The sequence below is a fragment of the Monodelphis domestica genome, chromosome 3, assembly GCF_027887165.1.
Source record: "Monodelphis domestica isolate mMonDom1 chromosome 3, mMonDom1.pri, whole genome shotgun sequence".
NCBI classification, from domain to species: domain Eukaryota; kingdom Metazoa; phylum Chordata; class Mammalia; order Didelphimorphia; family Didelphidae; genus Monodelphis; species Monodelphis domestica.
In genome coordinates, this window is record NC_077229.1 from 314,456,106 (window position 1) to 314,480,699 (window position 24,594).

Genomic DNA, 24,594 nt, shown 5'->3' on the forward strand with positions numbered 1-24,594 from the left:
CACATATCAGAATCACTACTTATTTGAAAATCTCTGAAGAGCATCTAAGAGTTGCCTGGACATGAGACTTAATTACCCTCTAACCCTAGAAGGAATTCCCTACACATTAGAGGTGAGGTCCATCAGTAGGTCAAGAGGAAAATAGTTTGCCCAGCTGTTGTTGTCACAATGCCCATTTGAGGGCTTTAAGAGCAGACTCTTTTCCAGGTGAAATCTCTTACAAATGCTGAAATGAATGGGAATTAGAGACAGGATATGGATGAACTTTCTAAACCCTGGCATCATCTTTGAAATTCTCCTGTTCTTTCTTCAGTATTGTGCCCATCACATAGATAACCTTAAAATCTCATTCTGGATAGATGATGTCTGATTACATGAGGCATTTTAAAAAATCAACATTAAATTGCCAAATGACCCAATTTTGCTAAAATCTTTAGTTAACATCACATGATAAAAAACATACTTCCCAGTAATATGTAAAATTCATAAAAGAAGAGGCTTCAAACAAAAGCATTTCCCATTCATCAGGAATGGAACTAGCATTATGGAAAAAGATAAAATTTTCCTGAACTGAGGCATGGTTCTTTCTTAAATTTAAGAAATCCTCATTGTTTCTAGGCAACTCTTAAAAGCTACCTTTGGTGGAACATTCTTGCAGAAGCCCACTATTTGGTTGAAAGTCACAGACTCTTTGAAATGAAATTTAATTCTGGGATTTTCTGTGCACATGGTTTCATGGAGAGACAATAGATTACTATCAAAACCCTAAAAGCATCCTGTGAGTCTATAATAATTCTCAAGGGTTTCTTTGCCATTCCTTACAATACACACTCCCTCTGGTGGTCAAAGTAATATACTAAACTAAATTCTTTAGGTTATTAAAGAAAAAAATATAGTTGCCCTACATAATAGGCAGACTTTAAAAGGCTAAATTTTTATGTAGTTTCTTTTCATAATAGGGAGTATTTGGGACCACATGCAAAATAAATGTAAGATATGCAGATTTACATGAAAATATTTAATCCCTCCTTTCCATTCACATATATGTATATACATATATATATAAATCATATAAAAAGCAAATGATACGATACCCATAAACCCATCAGCTAAAACATATGTGTATATATACACACATGCATGCATATATATTCACACACATTCCTCATGTGTATATGTATATATAAATATACAATACTTTAAAACTATTCACAATAAGAAAGATTACTTAGGAAACTAATTAAATGATGGTTCTGTTACTCTTGCATTTTCAACATATTACTTTATATAATTAAAGTCTACTGCCTTTGATCCAATAATTAATATCTATCAGTAAATGACAAGATGATCCATCCATTCTATCAGGGAATGAATGTAAGTGTATGAAAAATATATACAAAGTGATGGGGAAGGAGGTAAGATGAGTTAAGAATACATTAAGACTATGTAAGTCCAACTATTCTCTCTGACCTCCAAACTGATTTCAAACAAGGACAAAGTCTGAAACTTTGTACTTTTGCATCATGAGATTGTGACTAAGACCTTATTTAAACTAACAAATGATTATCTTTCATAAGAGAATCACAGAATCTAGAACTGAAAAGAACCTTAGAAATCAGTTAGCCCAACTATCATATTAAAAACAAACCCTATAGATTATAGAGTTATAATTACTGGCTCACGGTCAGACAGATAATTAGTTATATGGACCAGTATAAACAGGTCTGAGGTTGGTAAATTTGACAACCCCAATCATTCATTCATGGCTCTTCGTTGTAACATGTATATGCAGATTTACATCAGCTACACCAAGAATACATCTATATAAAAGCTTATGTCCATTCAAATTCTAATCAACGATAGAGAAGAATTTACTAATACGCTTTTCTTATGAAAATGTTTTCTTTTTTAGTCTTGATCCTGTGATATTATTGGTTAAAGCAACTCTCTCTACCAATGCAAACTGCCAACTGTTCTGCAATCTATAGACTTAGAATTACAGTTGACCTTAAGGTAGAATTTAAATCCAAATTGATTTTTACTTCCAAAGAAATATTTTTATACTTTTTCTATTAATATTGAATGATGCTGTATATGTATTACTAATTCCTGAGCAGTAATAAACTTGTATTATTTTTGTAAGAAACTCCTTTAAGGGTTTTTAAGTTTATTTTAAGATTAGTGTTTCTCTCCTGCTATTAAATAATATACTCCCAGAGTTTCCAGTTAAAATAGTAGAAAGAAACTGTATTAAAAGTGAATCATTTCAATTGATAAGGGATAACAGTGAAATCAATTTAGATACTATGAGATAATAGAAGGAATAAGTTTCGATTTCACATCAAAATATGGAAGTATGTTTTGAGTGATAGTACATGTATAATCCAGTGTAATTGCTTGTCAACTCCAGGAGTGGTAGGGAAAAGGGGAGGGAAACAATATGAATCATAAAACTATGAAAAACCTAAAATATAAATAAAGTAAATAAATGAAAAGAAAAGTAAAGCAAAAATAAAAACAAATTTCCCTAGAGTCAATCCTATTCCAAAAGTATTCCCAGCACTTCATAATGCTTTTTCTAGTCACTTCATATATAATGTCAAATGGTCTTTTGTTGGTCTCTATCTTACCTAACATCTATAGTTTTTTAAATCATTGACACTGCTCACTATCCGTAACTGCTAGATGCCTTTTTTCACTGGCTTCAGAGACACTCTACTTTCTATTTCTTTTCCTATTGATTTAATAATTCTCTTTTCTCTTTCATTGGCTCCTTATCCTATTCTTGATCCTATTGTATGTATATTCTACACATATCTGTTTTTGACTAATTTCTCCATATTATATTTCTTAAAATACTCATTCATCTTCAGTACTTAAATCACCACCTCTATGAAGCCAGCTCTTACTTATTTCTCTAGACCTCTCTATGAACTCTAGGCTTGAATTTCCAATAAGAGGACAGCTCCATCTCAAAGTACGACCTGCAAATTTAACATGTCCTAAATGAAGCTCATGATCTTCCCCTCTTAATATATTTCTTCTTCTGATTTCACATTTTTGTCTGTGGTATCATAATTGATCCATCCTTCCATGTTGCCAGTTTTGGATCATCTTTAACTCTTTTCTCATTCTTGCCTAAAATATAAGTTATTTACCAAATTCTATACAACCTCCCTCTGTAACATTCCCTTCACTCTGTCCGTATAGATAAAACCATAATGGAAACTCTCACTGCCACCTAGTTGAAGAGCCTCCCTTCAAGACATCCCATCTCTGTTCTCTATCTTCTAATACACCCTTCATACTGCTAGCAAAAAAAAATCTTCCACATAGAACTGGTTATATTATTCATCTGTTCAAAAATCTCCAGTTCCTTCTTATGGTCTACTGAGGCATCAATATTCTCTGCCCCTGACAACTTTTATTGTTCTATAATAGTATATTATTATATACTATTATTATATGACTCCTCTCCACTCTGTGCCAAATTGGTCTACCTCCTCTTCCTGTGATTTGGTTCACACTGGCACTTCTCTTTTTGGCTGTTGAATTTCTACTCATATTTGAAAGCCCCACTGATATTTCTGTGTCAATGATGTCAGTAATTACCTTCTTCCTGAGACTTTACATAGATAGTTCTTTATTCTGTATTTCTGTTAGACATCTGTGACACAGTTCTATTTCCCTTTTAGACTGTAAGTCCATAGAGGCTTAGGGACTGAACCTAAACTAAATTTTATGTTTTTCCCCAGCCTTTAACACACATTTTTGTATATAGTAAGCATTTTTAAAAAATCATATTTTTATTAAGAATGAATAATGAATAAAAATAGGAATGATAGGAAATGATAGGAAAATTTACAAATAAATCCAATGAGAATGCAAAAAATCTTTTTTTAGTCTAAAGAATCAGTGTTTTCTGAATGGATATTAAATTAATGAAAATGAAAGGAAATCATGAAAATATTTTATGATGTACTTCTCTTAAAGTTATAAGGGCTCTAGCATTAGAACTTAAAAAAATAGCAATTAGTGGAATTTGTAAAATGTCACCATTCTGTTTACAAAGAATTTCCATCAAAGCTTGCTCATTAGGGAGAAGAGAGGAATTTTAGTGTAATTTATTGCAAATTTTAAAAGAAGTGAACTTTGGACCTTCAAGACCTCTTAGTCTACTGTCAATAAGGATAAACCTAGCCATAAGACTAGATAATCTTCTAAGTATTTTAACATATGGAAATAATTTCCAAATCATATAATCACTATTTGAATACAAATGCCATTATTAAATTAGTATTTTTCTGTCTTTTTCTTCCTTCCTTCCTTTGTTCCTTCCTTCCTTCGTTCCTTTCTTCGTTCGTTCGTTCCTTCCTTCCTTCCTTCCTTCCTTTCCTCCTTCCTTCCTTCCTTCCTTCTTTCCTTCCTCCCTTCCTTCTTAGTATTTTTCTGTCTTTTTCTTCCTTCCTTTGTTCCTTCCTTCCTTCGTTCCTTCGTTCCTTTCTTCGTTCGTTCGTTCGTTCGTTCGTTCGTTCGTTCCTTCCTTCCTTCCTTCCTTCCTTCCTTCCTTCCTTCCTTCCTTCCTTTCCTCCTTCTTTCCTTCCTTTCTCCCTTACCATCCCCTTTAGAATCAATACCATGTATTGGTTCCAAGGCAGGGAGTGGTAAGGATCAGGCAATGTGGGTTAAGTGACTTGCCTGGGTCACACAGTTAGGAAATGTCTGAGGTCAGATTTGAACTTAGGATCTCTCATCGCTAGGTCTGGCTCTCAATCCAGTGAGGTACCCAGATGCCCCCTAGATTAGTATTTTTCATTGACCTTTCCTCCCAAGAATTCAATTCAAATATTTATTAAGTATCTACAGTGTGCCAGGCACAAAGTTAAATGCTAGAGATTTAAATTTTTTAAAATGACAATAGTCCATGATCTATTGGGGAAAATAACGCATATACAAATAAATGAATATGAAATAAATACAAGAAAATTTCAGAAACAGCGAGAGTCATTAAATCAACTAGGGTGAAGGAGAGTGAGGAATGAGATTTAGTAAAGTCTTATGGGAAGTGACATTTTTGTACCTCAATGGAGCTTGGAATTCCAAGAAGCACACAGGAGTAAAGAGAACCTTTTAGTTAGAGAAATCACGATAGGAAGGAAGGAAGGAAGGAAGGAAGGAAGGAAGGAAGGAAGGAAGGAAGGAAGGAAGGAAGGAAGGAAGGAAGGAAGGAAGGAAGGAAGGAAGGAAGGAAGGAAGGAAGGAAGGAAGGAAGGAAGGAAGGAAGGAAGGATTTATTAAGCACCTATTTTTTATATCAGGCAATGTGCTGTTTTACAACTATTATTGCATTTGATCCTAAAACAACCCTGGGAGAGAGGTACTACATTCTCTTGATTTTACAGTTGAGGAAACTGAAGCAGACAGAGGTTGAGTGATTTGCTTAGGTAATACAGTTAGTAAGTGTCTGAAGCTGGATTTGAACTCAAAATTGCAAAGGCATAAATGTGAGAAATAGAATGTGGGAGGGAGATGACAGAATGAATCGTATGGTAGATACCAAGTAGGCCAGTTTAGCCAAAATCCAGAGTACATAAGGAGAATTTTTGTGAAATAAGTTTGGAAAGATAGGTGAGAGTAGGGATCTTTTTACTTGCTTACTAATTTCAGGTCTAGGAACCTGGATGGAAAATCCCCCCAAACTTACATCTTTTAACATTTATTTTCAAAACTTACATCTTCATATTCACTAACCTCTGACTGAAATGTCACATTTCTTTCTGCTATGAATAGGCTACAAACATTCTGAAAAGAGGTTTACAGGTTTCACCAGGCTGACAAAATATTCTAAGACATTTTAAAAAACAAACAAACAAAAAAATCCCAAGAACTCAGGTTTAGAATCAGAATATAAAAAGTTTTAACCACCCAACAAAGAAATATTTTATGCTAGAAGCAAAGAAGCCTGAAGCTTGTGGAGAGTGATATGGCCAGAAGAATGCTTTAGGAACATCTACTTGACAGCTGTACAGAAAATGGTTTGGAGAGGGGAAAGATTTGGGAGGAGTTCAACAAGAACTAAATATCTACTCGCTTAAACTTTTCCCCTTTAAATATTGACCAAGCTAAACCCAACATAAGCAGCTTAGCATCTCTGTTTTCATATCTTGAACCTATTGACTATGGTCATATTCTATGAAACTATGAGTAGAGAGGATCACCTGTTTGCCTCTTCCTCTGTTTTATATGACAAATCCAAGAAAAAGTAAACAGCAGAAACATCCTATGAAATTCCACCAGTTCTGAAATGTTTCACATTCTTGATTTTTTAAAAATCCTAGCTCAGCCTGTGTGATAGAAGCTTCTTTTTGCTGTCAGAGTGATCAAAGAGAGGTTGGAAAAGACTCCACAAACAGATGCTGCCCCGTGACAAACCTTAAAGAACAAGACTGTAGGGCCAGATGTTGGAGTGACCTTCCGACTGCAGAACATGTTGGCATGGTGTTGATTTAGATAGCTGTTGGCAGGGGCCTTAAATCCAGCAGCTGAAAAAAATTTAAAATTATGGATTTCCCCCCTACACAGACCCTTTCCCCTCATTGCAAAATTGGAAACCTCTGGTCAGTGGGGCTGATGGCTGTCAAAGAAGTTGAATTCACCACCCAACCCTGCCAGTAGGCATCACATCAAAAGGGAGTTAGCTGAGTGAACAAGGGCATCTTCAGGCTATGCCATTTTGCATCCTATTCAACTTTCAACAGCTGTTTCTTGAGTGAATACAGATGCAAAATAATTAAATGGAATGTGTTACATTTCCAATATAGGGTACAATGTATATATACTGATGACATTAGTCATCATAGAATTCTACTCCATGTAATTCCACAATAGAAAAGGGTCCTGGGTCTGGGTCCTGAATGATTAGACCAGTCAACAGATCGAGTCAAGGCATGTAAGAAGGGTTCCCTTTACCATGAAGAGTGGAAGGTATAAACTTGCAATTTTTAAAAGGCGCAGTATAATTGATCAAGTACATATTATTTATATCAACCATTTTCACCAAAGGTATCAGAGGATCATCTATCTTGTTTCATTACATTTTTAAAGACATTATATTATGATCAACTGTCCAACTAGTCAAAACTGGTCATTTTTTGCTCTTGTAACCAAAATGCCTCTATTATTAAGCATTATAAAAAGAAGGAAAAACATCTCTAGTCCAAGTGCAGGTAGAATTTTAAGTCTTAGTAAATAGGCAGTGGAAAACAAATAGAGAACACACACACAAAAAGTCTTGCTTTATCACATTAGATGTGATTGAAGACTACACAATTCTTCTTACGCTTTTGGACATCTTGTCACTTTACCTGGAGAAATATACGCTGCTTATTCTGAATTGCTGCTGATGTCCAGCACTTGTCAAAACCACTATCTGTCAAGCACTTCACAAAGTGTTACAAAATGACAGATCAGGATGTCTGAATAGATGGAGCCCCAGGAAAAACAGAACAGATAGAAAATTCATGACTCTAAACTACATCAAAGCGACTTCTGTCAACATCATGTCAAAAGAAAGAAAAAAAGAACTGTTCATTTTTAGAGTTTTTTTCATTATATAAACACTTTTTTTTTAAGTATGAGCTAAGTGTAAGGAAATTTTTACTTAGTGTACAGTTTGATCATCCAAATGTTCCAAAAATACACTTTAAATCATCCAGGAATAAGGAAAATTCTAATAGTAGATACTGTCTGCCAGTTAAAACCAGTGACATTCAAAAGAAATGCATGAAGTTACTATCAGCTTAAAATAGGATAAACCATCTGGCTATAAAGGAACAAAAGTACTCTTTTTCTTTTTTTTTTTGCACATTTGTTGGACTCATAGTATCTCTACAACTGGATTAATTTTCTATTTCTTCTTCAATAGGTTTGGATCTTTTTTTGCTTAGTATGACAATTACAAAACACTAATTCTGTCCTGTATTGCTAAACAAGTTTCCTAAAATATCTGCCATTATTTTAATTTTTTTAAATCACTGGAAATTTTCAATAATGCATAATTCCTCTAAATTACTGCTTTCCAAATGGAGTAAAAAATAAATGGCTTAGGAAATGCAGCACTGCATACACAAAACCCTTTAATCATTACATTCTACAAGCCATCCAGTGAATGAAATACGAGTTGCATAAATCTGGAAATGACCCATATACCTTTTTAATCCCAAACACCATTCAGTGTGGATGATTGGCACTGGATGCTAAATCCCAAGCAACTTTATCCACACTGATCATATGTCATTGAAATAAACAGGATAAGTGACCTTGTGAAAATATATTCTGTGTTATAAGCATATCTAGACCCAGGTTTAGTGGAAGAAGCAAGCATAGTCGCACCAAGAGGCAGCATTAGGAAGCGGAATGGCATACGTTATATGAGAAGTTTGGTATCACTCTGTGTCCTTTTGGCTATGCCATTTCCTTCTCATCACATTCGTCTTGTCAAGTTATGACATTTTAAAACATTTTTATTTTGCACCCATCCACTTTGACGACCACTCTTGAGGAGACCACAAAACTATCCCAACAATCAGGGCTACTGATCCCAGACACGGGCATTTGTTCAATGATGCAAAGAAGCTCTAATTTTCCTCTGAGGAGCTGGTGCATTCACCGTTGACCGGGAAAGTTATTTCGGCTTCAAAATGCTTTAAAGATACAAATAAGAATGACAAGAAACAACCGATTCAGGTGCTTAGATGAGACACAAGCTTTAGGACAACCTCAACGCACAAAACGAAATAGGCATGGGAATTACAAACCATTAATACAAAAGGAGTAACCCAGCGCCATTGCTTGCCATAGTCCAAACTCAATATATCTTTGCTTCCTACTTATGAAAAGATGTTTATTACCTGTAACTGTACAGAGGTGTGTGCTTCACAGCAGCAGTGATTGGTAATAAGCCTCCTTTTCTCATTTACATTGATAGCAAGCATTAGTGAAGATATATGCATTTCATTTCATGGTTCAGAAAGAACAAAGTATATGTATATGTGATAGCAGTGGGTGGTTAATGAAATGGTCTGACAAACATAAGCTAATACATAATCATACCAGAATGTGAACTGGAACACCTGTTCCTGCTTCACAGACTCACAATCCTTAAAGAAAAGTTACCATTCGCAAGAATTGGAATCGCCACTATTTAGACATCAATATGCTCCAAGGAAATTTTAGTCATTTTTTCTTTTGCAATCACTAAAAGGGGGGGGAGGGATTTTAATGATATCAAATCTCTTTTGCTTGTGTCCTAAGAGTAATGAAAACTTCACACATGCATGAAGCTCCAGTAATTATTTTAAACTGCCTTCTGTTGTCCCCCTGAGGAACACGGTGGTATTTGTTTGATGCAGTTTAATTAGTGTCAGGGTAATTAATGCTATGCTATCTACATGAGATCAAAACCCTTCCTTTGTAACACTCTGGTAACTAAGAACTAAGAGATGGGAGCAGTTTGAAAATGCAAAGGCACAGTATTAACCTGGGTTCAGAAGGGAACCAAATTGCTTCCACCTTCTTTCTTCCAGGACCTGGCCAGTGGATTTTAACACCTTCCACTACAAGATTAGACTCACACTGTTAGGCATGAGACCCAGTGGCTGCCAGGGAATTAAATTCTTTTTCTATGGGTATAATCAAATTAACAGAAACATCCACAGGCACCTTTTCAATAGTTCAATCCTTTAATAATGAAATGATAGACGTGGGCACAAACAGGGAACTATAGTTCCTTATAAGCAGGATGTGATGTTACCATGTGCTGATATATTTTTCCAAATAAAAGAATCATTTGGGTTAATGAATGAATGTGATTCTGCTTTAATGCCTGAATACAATTTGCATTTAATTGTAGGTATAGGTATGCTCTCTACTTGACAATAATGCCCTGGGTTAAAGGGGGAGGCGAGGAAAGTGGGGAAGAGAGAATGAGAGAGATGAGGGGGCAAGGAGGGAAGTTAAATACACAAAAAATTCCAGACACACACATAACATGCACTAACATAAATCCTTTTTAACTGTTTCTTTGGTAATAAGCAACTGCAGTATAAATCTCGCAACACACAAACTCAGGCTGATTACAGGCTTAAGGAAATAGCTCCAGTTATCTTGACTGGATAAATTATTATATCCTAGAGGTTATTCTGGTTTCTAATAAAGCGCCTGTGGCAGGCCAAAAAAAAAAAAGGCTCAAGCCTTTTTTTCCCCTTTTATAACAGATGAAATTACAGGCTGTATGGGATGGCCACAATGGTTTTGAAATTATCTCTACTTTAAAAAAAAACAACACATGCCACACCATGTTAATTTTTTAACAAGACCAATTCTTTAGTCCAACAATGATCAATAGTATCAGACTGATTTTTTTTTAATTAGAAGGGAAGGCTTAATGGCACATATCTAAAAAATAAACAAGATGGGTTAAAAGACAAAACAAATGGATCTGGCCCATTATATGAATATACTAAGCATGAAAATAACCACTGAGCTCTACTCAGAATGAGCAAGCAAAAAATACTTCCAGAGTACAAATGTTAACTGGATAGTAGTTATGAAATTGTGTCAGGCTCCATCAGCAGATGAAATTAAGGTTATCGTTATAAAATGAAATTTCACTAGCTGAGGTTGGCAGCCCGTCACCATCTCAAAAAAAAAAAAAAGGTCTCTGTTGAACGCCTTTCCTTGAGGTCATTCATTACAAAATACCTGCTGGGATCAGCTGACTAGCAAAATATGCTTTTTCCCATCTTCCGATCTGCTTCCTGCAACATGGTTGTTTATCAATTAAAGTGATAAATACAAGTGACTTTGATAACACAAGAAACACATTATGTAGTAAAGGAACCTCCAGGAACCCTGCCATAAGAACTGTATGCAAAGTTCAACAACTGTGAAAGAACTATTAAAGAGGACACACAAACAAGTGACCTTGACTGACAAGCGCACTTCATTCCCGCAATAAACAGCGGTGCTGCTGATAAGTGTTCATTGGCGCAGAGAGTAATTACCTATCTGTCAGCGTTGCTGGTGTGTGCGAAATAGTATAAATGAAACATACATAATGTACGGCAATAATATCGGGCATGCAGAACCTAATGTATTATCATCATTCTCGGGGCCCAGGTTTATGTGGCTGCCACCACTGAGTAAATGCCTCTTAGCCATGATAGTTTCATTCTAATCTCTGTTCCATATTATAATTTTCATAGCTAAAAGATACTGAGGAGCAATACGTTTCAATCAAGGGCTAAATAGAACACAACCTGTAACTGGGTATTTTATACACCTATATATTTTTTTTCTTTCAAAAAAATTTAGTCAATTTATGAAGAGACTGGAATAAGCTGTAAATTTATGGATGACAAACCCTGTCTGTAGCAATGTCACAATGTCTGGAGACAGGCTTTGCAGATCTTGTTAAAAAAAAAAAGGGATTGCCAGCTTTGTCTATCATTTGTCACGACACAATGCAAAACTCTGGAGAAAAACGGTTTCTATGCCGTGCAAAAATGCATTATTAAATAAGGATGATTTGGGTCCGAATCAAAGGCCACTTTTATTTGGGAGGAAAAACCATGTAATTCGGTATCTAAGACAAGTATTCTTCATTTACATGCCATCACTTAGTAATGAAACTAGATCCTAGAATAACCTTCACAACCACAGTACTCCTACTGCTCCTATAAAACTGTCAACCTCTTCTAGGCTCATTTTCCCCCTTAATGCAAGGACTATTTGATAGCATCTTTAAAATAAACCATATTTAAGTCCTTCCTAAATAAACTATAAAATGTGAAAAGTTATCAGGTTCTGAATTTTTTTTATTTTTAAAAAAGGGGCATGTAACATGTACTGTTTCAGGGGGGAAAAACATCAATATATAGAATATATACAATCAGACTATAGACAACAGAAATGAGGGTATGTCCCAAATGATATAAATAAGAGCTATCCCAAGGCCTGTAAATAAAAAAAAAAATAGAAACTCTAGACTTTGTCAGTTAGGAGAACAAAAATAATATAGGAGCATTTAGAAAATAGTCAGTATATTATAAAAGATTTGATCCAGTCCTCACAACTATCTTCCAACTACAGCCCCCCCCCCCCATGATGTGTATTCATTAAAGGCCACTCTTAATCAAAGGCATCTGAAATCTTGCTCCGCTATTTAACTTAATTTGAGAAGTTCTTGGGATGGTTTTCACAAAAGCAGCCACTCCAAACTTTTTCTCTAAGTTGCTTTACCTGAAGCCTAGTGCTTGAAGGTAGGGTCCTGGGAATAAAGATATTTGAGTACATTTAATGTGGTTCAAATAAGAGGAACCTGTAACATTAGGCACCATGGTGGAGGAAGGAAAGTTGACCCTTAGCACCATCTCCTGCCTTTATCTTGTTCCTACTCTTTAATGCACTTCTACCTGGAGCCCTTGTGCTCTCAGCCTGTCCCTTCTTTTCGGCTAAGGAAGAAAGTAATCTGATAAAGGAATCTGCACCAAAGTTTGAAGTATTACTCTTCACAGTAATATTTCTGTCTTAAAAGGGAACTGTAAGAGAAGAGAAATAATATTAAAAAATGAATGGCAGGTGATGTGATTTGAGATATTAATGGGGATATATGTTTGAAAGGAGAGGCTTTTCTGTTGCTCTTCAGAATCATGTCACATAGGTGAATGCTGGCTTACTCCACCTATGCATAAGCACCACCCCAATATGATGCTGTGCTCAATATTTAATTTAACAACAACAAAAATAAGTCAATGCTCCTAGGCATGTTTCTATAGATATGCAATTTTATAAATCTTTTCAATTAAGTAAATAAAACAACCTACTGAATTCAGGCTTTCCTATTAATGTGCAATATTTGGTGAAAAATTATAAATCCACAAATAGATTACATTCTCTCATCTCCTTGGGTTTTTCACCTTATTAAAGTAGTATTCATTTAACATAGCATTCCAAGCTTTTCTTAATGCACATTACTGTACTTGTTTTACTGGCATTTTAAAGAACTCTTTGTGTATCATAATACAACTTAAAATTAACACAAAATGTAAGAAAGGTAGTAATATTTCCAGTTATTCAGATCTACAAAAAAAAAAATCTCACCCAGCTCTCCCATACAATAACTATTATATTTTCTTCTCTTTTTTTGCTTCTCAGTGTCCTAAGAAATAATTTGTTTTTATGAGAAGTAACACTTATTATGCATTATCTGTTCTATTTTATATTCTATTTCAGAATATATCTTTTAGATATTTTGTTCAAATAACACAATGCTTGTCTCATGTCTCGATTATATCAAACAACTTACTTGATTAGGTCATGGGTTTTTTCACATAATTAATTCTAAGGAAAAAAATATTGGTTTCGGACAAAAAGAAAAATGTGATTAACTGATAGCTTTACTTTCAACTGATTACAGAAACACCATTAGTCTTTACATATTTGCTATATGGTACCTAGAACTCCTCTTGGTCAGAAAATGTAGTTAAGAAAATCATCAGGTATTTGGAAAAGTGTAGTTAGGAAAATAATCATGGAGTAATGAAAAGAGTAGAGGAGATTTTTGGTCAGGTACATGTGGAGCTAGGTGGTTCTTCAGGTCCTTTTCAACTTTTATCATTCTCGAAGTTGTGGAATGGGAATTATGAAATAGGAGTTCCAGTCTTATCTCTGACTTCTACCTTTATCTCGCTATACCTCACTTTCTTCTATTCAGTGAGGGAAATGGTCTAAATTAGTTATGCTATCCCATACAGCTCTCAAATATGGAATTTAATTCCAAAATCTTTTAGCTAAATCAGTAGCATATGGTATTTTTATTACCTTTTACCTTCATAAAGATACTGTCACAAAAATCAGTTCCACTGAGAATTTCAATAATATCTAATTTGGATAAAACCTGTTTTGGTGGATATATATTTTTCAATTTTTACCTATGATGGGTTTCAATTAATAGATGTTTTGAGGTATGCTGATACATTTGGACTGTGATTTTTTTTTTACAAGGACTACATTTTTTTAAACTGAGGAAAAGGAGGGTAAAGAAACTAATACTATTTTCTGACAGAAATGCAGTATAAAAACCACCAGGTCCACTTCTTCTATGTATCCCCAGCACCTCATACAGTATCAGGTACATATAAGATGCATAATTAGTGCTTGTTGATTGATTGATTGATTGATTGAGGTAACCAAAAGTAGCAGAGGGCTGAGAATTAGGTGATGATGACTGTTGTAGAGGTGTACTAAAACATCAGTGACAAAGGGATTGTGAGCCCTGGTCAATGGAACTACAAAAGGTACACCTGAAAAGAGGACTATTTGGTTATTTGGGGGAAATGGAGTCATGAAGGCTATGGCAGCAACAACACAACTATTCCTCACCTCTTTGTGAGTTCTGTACAGAACTGTCCCTGCCCCTTCCAGGAGTGAAATCTGAGTCTAGAATGATTTTTTGTGTTTGTGAAGGTAGGCTATCATCTTATTGCTTGAATTATTTTTCCTTTTCAATTATTTTGTTATTCTATCTCAATTAAATAGTCTGATATTTGATTTATGATTACTATCTAATATAGCAATAGAAAATGCACAGGTTCGAGCTTGACCAATAATTGCATCATCATGATGAGCAGAGGCATGTCTGGAGCATAAGCACCCTGAGGCAAATATTACTGCTGGTACTTCTCCAAAAAGAAATGTAACAGCAGTCTCACTTAAATTTGTACCCCCTTAAATTCAATGAAATATATATTTGAGTGGCTATCTTAAGCATTTATGGAGATAAGTCAGAAGGGCCTATGTGTACTAATATGTCCTGGGGAAAGATGTAGTACAGGCTCATATACATTCAAGAAGATAGTCTAGGCCAGTTTATAGTGGTAATGAAAATATCTAATATTAAACTTAGACTATGTAGGAATTACAGATTCAAGCAGGATTCCTGATACATTCATTGGTTTCATCCTATGTTCTTTTCCCAACTTTACTTTTTTTGAGCAGAGATTCTTAACCTTTATGTATATACATATATGTGTGAGTGTAACAAATCCCATTGGCAGACTGGAAACATTTATGGACCACTTCTCTGAATAATGTATTTAAAAAAAAAACATAAAATATGTAGAATTATAAAGAAAGCCAGTTACATTCAAAGAGTTATTAAATTATACATTTAAAACAAAGTTACAAACTCTAGGTTATAGAACCCCTCCTTTACAATAACTAATGCTGATCTGATATTTAATCCTAAAAATGTTTGGAAATTAAAGGATAAATGGGATCCAGGTAATATAATAAAACGCAAGAAATTTATACTTGGGATATTTAAAGTTCTAGAATACAAAGAAAATCAGAGAGATGGAGAAACTTATATCTAGCACAACTGCCTCAATTTACAGCAGTGACTTGCTCAAGGGGAGCAAAGACTATGAGCCAAGTTTTCTGGCAAAGGGCAATATTTTAAGACAAACCACTGAGTTTTATTCCTTTGCTATAAACTGTTTCTCATCATTGTCTAGAGAATGTTCTCTAACAATAACTACACAATGATCCTAATACAGCTATAGATTGACCTGGTTAAATCTAAATCTGGTCATGAACTGACTTCTAACTCTGCCTTCAGATTAATTCTTGGCAAAAAATCATCTCCACCTTCTCTCCATTCCCCAAGAAAGAAAGATAGCATGCACAGTAAAATCCTAAATCTCTGTGAGATGTTTTCTATTTCTCTGCTCCACCTGAAACCCCACACAGTACTCAGATTCTCCTCCTTTTATCTCTTAATCCTATTAAAGTATAAGGTGGGGGGGACGCTAAAGTTTGACTAAATTAAGAAAAACAAAGGAAAAAATCTAGTAATGATCAACCTGTAATTCATTTGTTTTCACATAAACACTTTGTTAAGCATCTACTTCAAGATACTATGTGAAATAAACTAATACATGATGGAATTATTCTTTTTAAATACCCTCCAATTAAGAACTATTGGCATTCAAGCATATGCCAATGTTCCTGACTTAAAATAGATTCAGGCAAATTGTGCCAGAGCCAAACATGTACCCTCTATGACTATAAATTTGATTTTAAGTCAAGAGAATTTTAGTGCAGCTCCAGGCTAGTACAGTTAAGTTCAGCTATGATATCCCATTCAATGTAAAACTATGGACTCACAGAAAAGAGTTGCCAATTTTTTATTTTGAAAATCTAAAATTTGAGATGCCAGTTTAAGCCTGGACCTGGGCCAGGACAAAAATCAAATCTATCCACTTAGAATTGTGATGGTGAAGTTTTTAAAATATTTCAACCCACATGCAAACCAGGAAAAAAAATCACTTTTTTTAAAAAACATCATTACCCATGAATCTCTTTACATTGGCTAGCTAGAACTTTTGTCTCATAGCTTCAGCAAAACAGAGGTCTTTGATTCTTGGTAAAAAAAATACTGATTTATGAAGGGTTCAATTTTCTTTGTTTGCATTGGTTTGATTTTTGTTCAGATCAGTCCACACTGGGGAAAGCACAAAAGAAAACCCTAGGAAAACTAGTTTTTAAAATTCCTTGTACTGAATTTAAGCAGTAACATTTTATCAACTATAATTAATGAATATATTTATTTTTTAAAATCCTCATTCCAGGCACATTAAAAATTAATGGCAGTTCTTGTAAAAGTATTTTGCTAAAAGAAACCACTTAAATCATCATGATGGCTCACTATAATATAACAATTGAAGAATGCTTTCTGTACAATAATTCTGAGGAGATCATGTAAATATACTCACACTGTAAAGATTAGGCAACTGAGGCTCAAACATTCTAAGTAAGTTGGTGAAGTCACATAGCTAATAAGTGGTACAGCTAGGTCTAGAAATCAAGTCTTCTGACCCCCAGTCCAGTAGCCTTTTTGCTTTGCCACATTATCATAGGAAGGAAGGCCTAGTGCTATGGTAATAACTATAATTCAGCTCCTATCCAACTTGAGAAGCTTATGCAGTTTTGCAGAACAAAAAAAAATCAGAATTTGTATTAGAAATTCTCATTGACTCAACTTTATGCAATAATGCATTAATATGCATCACTAAGACCTATGCTGCAGTAATACATATGCAGAATGCCTATGCCTTGCAACATATGGGTGCAACAAATAAGCCTTCAACTAGGAAAATGAAAATCTGAGATACTGAAAATAAAATTTACTTTCATCCTTGCTGGAGTTGATTTTCATTTTGTTGCAAAAGTCCCTAGGGACAAAAGAAATGAATGCTGGAGCCAAAATAGTTTTCCAGATTTCTAGCTTCTCCTTAGCATGTTTGTAAGAACTCAAGCCTTTTATCCCTTGGTAACTGATTCCATTCAATCAACTGCTTGGCATCATCTGCAGATGTGTGCTCTCCCACAGCCACATGGCATCCACCAGATCTACCTGTAGGGACTTCTTCAGTTCTAAGGAGGTTACTTAGATCCTCCTTTCTTTTAACTAAACTGAGACATTCCCTGGGCAATCCAACCCCAAAAGCTAATCAGAATGCAGCTGTTTAAAACTCAATAGCTTCCCCTACAAACGTGACTTGCAATCACAAAGGCAAACACACTTTGCAAGAGCTTTACCTGACTACTGGAATGTTACTGTAGGTACAATAGACCACAGGGAGGAAAACTGAAGCTCCAGTTTGAAATAACGGACTCTTTCATTATTAGGAAGGTGATATTTTATTAAATTTTCCCATTTTTTATCTACATTAGATTCATATTTAGTTTCTTTAAGACATTTTGATAAATTTTGATAAATTACCTTTTCTCAGCTGTGGCTAATTTATGAGCATTGTATGTTGGCATCCATGTTGAAATTTTATGACTCATTTTAATATTTCCCCACACACATGATTCAATTCCTCATGTTTCTTTACAAAGACTATCCCCATTTCCTACCTCCACCCCTGTCCCCTTTTCTGGGAATGATCTTCCTCCTCACTTCTGCCTCTTGGAAGTCCTAGGTTCTTTTAAGACATAGTTCAAGTCAAAAATACTTATAGCAGTTCTTTTTGGGGATGGCAAAGAATTGGAAACTGAGGGATTACCATCAATTGGGGAATGGTGGAACAAGTTGTGGTATATGATTGTAGTGGAATACTATATAGTTCCATAAGAAATGACAAACAAGATGATCACAAAAACACTCAGAAAGACTTGCAAAATAAAATCAGCAGAAACAAGTACAGTGATCAATTGTAAATGACTTAATTTAAATTTATCAGTAATGTATGATAGAATGCAAATTTGAACCCAGTTTCTTCGATTCCAAATTCAACACTCTTCCCAGGGCATCATGGAGCTAGAGCTGGGGGGAGGGGGGGGGGGTGTTGTGATCCAAAGCTGCATTAAGAGACTAAAGAATAGATAATCCCTCTGCCTGGTCAGGCCAAGTCTGGAATATTTTGTTCAGGGTTCTTTTGTTGGTTGCTTTTCTTTGTTGGTTTCATATTGCAAAAATGATGTTAATAAGATTAATTGGAAGAAAGATTGTTTGTCTACAGAAGAGGAACTAGAATAGTAAAGGGCCTCAGGGCATGTGAGGATCAACTGAAGGAAATGGAAATATTTAGCCTGGAAAAGAGAAAATATAGGGGGGGAACATTTTAGTTATATTTAAGGATTTCTTTAAAGAGCTGCCATGTAGATTAGGGATTCAGTTTATGCTACCTTGTCCCAAAGGGCAGAGCTCAAGAGCAATAAGTGGGAGTTCCATAGTTGTAAGATACTTTTCTTGAGGTAAGAAAAAACTTTCTAACAATAAAAGCAATTCCAAAGTGGAAATACTCAAGAAACATTGTCTCTCACGCCCTAAAGATCTTCAAGCAAAGATATGAAGACTCCTGTCTGCCTCTAAGAAATTCCTTTCGAGGTATGGATGAGATTACATGGCCTTCAAGGTCTCCTCCAATACAAAGATTCTGTGGCGCTCTGTCTGTCTGTCTGTCTGTCTCTCTCTCTCTCCCTTTCTCTCTTTCTCACACACACACATACACACACATAACTGGATGAACCTGTGATTTCAGCAATGTGGGCACTTTTTGCACTGATGTAGATGGAAACAATGCTATACCTATTCATACTCTAAAATTCTCAACTAGCTTTGTAAATTTATTATTAACTCCTTCATGGACGATTTAACCACTGTTCTTCCTTAACACCTTCTGCCTCCTTTTTGGGTCAATCTATCATTTACCGGGCATAAAAAGAAAGGAGTCCTGGGGTACTGACAGCTGATTTATATTTTTTTCTAATCATCCTCAAAGCTTCTCTGTATTTAATTGGCTGAGGAAGTCTTCAGAGCAGATAGCAAAAATAAAAGGATGTCAGTAAGTCTGTCCTTCTCACACTGGTAGAACCTGCCAGAGCTTGCATTCAGATGACATAGCCTTCAGTCATTGCCATGCCCCACTGAGTCAACACAGCAGAACTTTTAGAGAACACAGGATTAAATATTCAGAGCTGGAAGAAAGGAGCCAAAGATGTTATCTAGTGTAATCCTCATCATCTAACAGATGATGAAACTGAACCCACAGAGGTGAGATCACTGGGCCAGTCACAGTTATGACAAGATGCAGAGGCTGAAACTAGACTCTGCTTTTTTACTATAAGTCCATTTTTCTAGCCCAGATTGCTAGTCTGCCCCTTCCTGCTTTCTCTGTTCCTGTCTCTCTCTACCTTTCTTTGAGGTTAAGTGACTTGCCTAAGGTCACTCATATAGCTAAGAAGTTTCCGAGGCCAGATCTGAATTCAAGAATTTCTGATTCCAGATCCAGTATTCTATCCACTATGCTACCAAGCTGCCCCCTGAGTCAATATCCATTATTACCATTATTCTATACATTGCCTTGGTTTCCCCTACTCTGAGCTGAAAATTGACCCCTGAATCTACACTCTCTTATCATGTGCCCAAGTTGACTGCATAAATAGCACCTTGGAGGATTTTGCCTGTTCTGTCTATGATTGTATTCATGCCTTGGAGGCCTATAAGACCGCAGGGCTGCAGCAGTCTTAATGTGCGCTTATCCTCCAGCTATTTTTTTTAAATTCTCCTTATATGTAGATCACTGTGATGGGTAATAATAGTATAGGTACAAAATAGTTAAATTATTATCATCTACACTGATGGACACCAAACCTTACAGCATAAGTTCCTTACATAAAGTTAGCACTTATTTGTTGAACTAAATTTGAATTGTTTGAAGAAGGTAATGTAGGTAAAAGAAAACCATTTTTGATTATAGATTCAAAATTATTTCCTCAATTTAAAATTTAATTATTCCTCCTGACTCATGTAAATATGTAACACGGAAGGATAAAAAAAAAATAAGAGACTTGAGAGAATACTATGCCAAAAGGAAATCTATCTTGGTCAACTTTTTACAAAGACTGAAAACAGTTCAAATGGACACTAGAATCATAACCTGAAGGAGTCATCTTTAGAATCTGGGGTGGCAAGGTAAGCATATATCCAGGCAATAAGAAAAGCTCTTTAAGGAGAAATAAATATGGTAACTAACCATATTATCCTATTTAAACATTCAAAAAGAGTTATGTTAATGGGAAAATATTTTGTGAATTGGGCAGAGATTATTGAGGAGGCCTGTTAAGGGTTGGATGGGGAGAAAGTATTATAATAAATCTGAAAATCTAAGACAGTTGAAAGAATAACCAAATGAATGAGATTTTAATATAAAATGCTTTTAATTTAAATTAGAAAAATACCTGCAACAGCAACTCAAAGGTGAGCTAAAATCAATTCCTATCTTGGTTTTATTTATGTCTTTGATAAACTAATTATTTCCTTTCATGTTGAATATGGAAAAGCAAGGGGGAAAGTCTGCTGAAAGCTAAGAGGGTGGTAGCTAGGTGGTTCTGAGAACCAAGCCTAGAAAAGGGAGGTCATGGGTTCATATCTTACCTCTGATACTTCCTAGCTGTGTGACCTTGGGCAAACAACTTGATACCAATTGCCTAACCCTTACTGGTTTTTTTTGTTTTTTTTTTTTTGCCTTGGAACCAATATTTACTATCACATCTAAAGCAGAAGGTAAAGGTTTAAAAAATGAAAAAACAAAAACAAAAACAGAAGCTGAGAGATATAGGGATTAAAAAAAGGTTGGGAGATCTTTCCTTAGAGTCTGCTATGTAGGCTTAACAAGCACAAGCTAAGATTATGACTCATCAACAATTCCAACCTGGCAAAAAAAAAAAACAAACAAACCTTTCCAAGCATTATCTTTCTCCAAATTCACTTTTGGAAATCATGCAAATGATTTTTATGAAAACCCTAAAAATAGAATTTAAAATTGGGCTGAACCATTTTACATGATGTCAATGAACAATAAAATGATGTACCCACAAGTAATGGAAGACTTCTTACAAGGATGCAACTTCTTTAATCTTATCACTTATAGCAGAGATATTTTTTACTATTATTGCCACATAATTTTGAATTTACAATAAGTGTCCTATAAATTTAAAATTAATTATTGTGTTAATAAACATACACTTAAATGATTATTTTATTCCATACCTCCAAGGTATGTTTACAAGGTTTAGAAGATGTATTTCTCTCCCCTCTTTGAATGTGCTCCCTTTAAGCACATGATTAAAACCTGCCCTTATTACTTCCCTAACTCTGGAACTGAATTTGTTCTTGTATAAGCCCAGCAAATGGAATAAGCAGTGAGACCCACTTTACAGCCTTTTTCAGCGAGAAAGCAAAGAAAACCTCATCAGCTCAAAAAGCACCAGTGAGCCAAGTAGCACTTTAACTTGGGTTGTAAAATAGTTAGCATTGTAGGTGGGAAAGCTGAAAGCATTATGAGCTCTTTTCACTGTACTGATCTCTTGCTCTGATGAGAGATGCTACTCTACATTTTACCTTTTGAAAGCCACTTATTTTAATCTCATTACATTTATTTGCAAGGCCAGAGAAAACATTCCATAGCAGAAGAAATTTCAAACACAACTCTACATAATAAAAATAACTTGGGATACTTGCACATGACTATAAATGAAAAATTTATTTTCATACATGCCTTGAAAGGTTTTTTTTGGTATTATGTATATGCATTGTAAAACACTGAATAATAAAAAAGTAGAATGCAGAATGGTTCATCAGATACTACCAACAGCTAGCACTTACATAGTGCTTTGCATACTTGATCTCCATTGACTCTCACAACAACCCTGCAAGATAGGTGCCATTATTATGTCTTACATATGAGGAAACTGAAACTTAAAGAGGGTAAGTGACTTAACTAGGCTCACACAGTTTATAAATGTATCAACTAGAGGCAGTTAAACAGCTCAGTGAATAGTGTACTAGGTTTGGGAGGTCCTGGGTACAAATGTGGTCTCCGATACTTCCTAGCTGTGTGACCCCAGGCAAGTCGCTTAACCCCAATTACCTAGATCTACTCTCCTCAGAACTGATAGTAATAATTCTAAGTCAGAAGGTTAAGGTTGTTTTTTTTTTTTAAATAAGCATTTCAGGTAAGTTTTGAATTTAGGTATATCTTGAGTATAAGTATAGCATTCTATGCATGAGATAACCTTGTAGACCCCATTATGAAAATATGATAATATGATCTCAAGTAGATTAACTATCTTTGAAAAAAGTCAAAATCAAGACAGAATAATAAAGGATCATAAAAGAGGGAGCATGTGGTTTTTGGTTTTGCTTTGGTCTTTTTTCCCCCCAGTTTTGAATAAATAATTCTCAAAATTGTAAAATGGTTCAATTAATTTGGGGACTAATTAATAATCAATTATTGTACAGTCAAAGTCATAATGATAAAATAATTTTATACTTTTTATTTGATGTTCTATAATGGCAGAGGGGAAAAATTATGGGGAAGAAATGTATCAAACAAATCAAAAGATCTTAAGAGGTTTATTGAGTAAGACCCTCTCATTTTACAGATGAGGAAATTCAGGCTGAGAAAGGTTAAGTGGCTTGTCCAGGGTCATATAGCTAACAAGTACCTAAAGTAGGAATGAAATTCAAGAATTTCTGTCGATGAGTCAGGGTTCTGTGCACTGTGTTCCCTAACAATTCTTAGATCACTAGTGGAAATAGAATTGTACAATGAACCTTAGAATCAAAAGACCTGGGTTAGTGGGTTCTGATTTTGCTACCTAAAAACGTTGTGATTTTAAGAGAATCACTTTAATTCTCTATGCATCAGTTTCTTCATCGGGATTGGGCTAGAAGAACTCTAACATCCATTTGATTTTAACATTAGATGATTCAAGGAGGTTCAAAGAAAGGGAAGTCATTCTGAGTCATGACTAAACTAAAACATGACTAAACTAAAAATGTATGAAACTTTCTGCAACATTCTTAATCAAAGAGGCTTTTAGAGTCGGGAACTTTATATTAATTTAGTCCTTTCTGTATATGAACATGTATTGAAGTTCAAAGAAAGTAAAATTCTTTTTCCTTTGGCCACAGTACATAAGATATTCAGGAGATGGAACATAAAAGAAGGCAGGTCAGTCCCACATGGAAAGGAAAAGATAGCAAATATCTCAAGTATTTTATTGTTATAATGCTGAAAGAACTTGAACTGTGCCTCTTACACTAGAGAGCACCTTGTAAGAAGACATGAACAAGAGTCAGAAATATTGAGAAGTCAGAATTGGAGGAGATGAACCCAGGCATTTGTTAAGTATCTAATATATGCCAGGTGCTGCAGTAAGTACATTATAAATATTATGTATGGAGGTTTCTAACTAATAATAATTAGCAATAGCAACAACAATAATAATAGCTAACACATTTATATGTGTTATATATGGTACTTTTATATTCTGCAAAATGCTTTATAAATCTTATATGTGGAGGTTTATAACTACTACTACTACTACAAATAGCTAACATTTACATAGCACATTAAGATTTTGCAAAATGCCATAGAAATATCTTGTTTTATCTTATGGTAATTAAAAATGGACTAGAAATGAAAGCACTAGCAAGTCTGTGGTTATATGTCATCAATGAGGAATATGAAATGTTAGGAAAAGAACATGAACTTAGCAGTTGAAGTGTTTATAACCAATAACACATCTAACATGCTAGTGCAATAAAAGTTCTTGAGGAAAAGTGGGGAAAAGGGCAGGTTAAAAAATGGAAGAATTATGAAATCATGAAAAAATCTAATTTCCTCTGCCTCATAATTTTTCCCCAAATTTTCTTTGCTACTTGAAAGCAGTAATATATGATGAATTATAAGGTGATCGCTTTCAAATCATTTTTGAGGCAATAACACACTACCAAAGCTGCCTGGAGAGATTAGAAACCATCGACAATAAAACTCTACTTATATGGTAGCCTGACTATTGGCACCCTCAACCACTTAGAACACACAAAAACAAAATCTAGGCACAAGTGGAAAAACCTTTGTAAACTTAGAAACAGCTTCCACAAAGTTTATGAATTACTCCACCAAAATGTCATGGAACCCACATAGGACCCTCGTAAGTAAAATTATGCCTATTCAC

General features: G+C 34.9%; 1 protein-coding gene across 3 annotated transcripts in view; it reads right to left on the bottom strand.

Annotated features, from left to right (window-relative positions):
- The window catches only part of CYP7B1 (oxysterol 7alpha-hydroxylase), a 295,913-nt gene that overhangs the window by 143,224 nt on the left and 128,095 nt on the right, over positions 1-24,594 (bottom strand). The gene's annotated exons all lie outside the window — the stretch shown is intronic.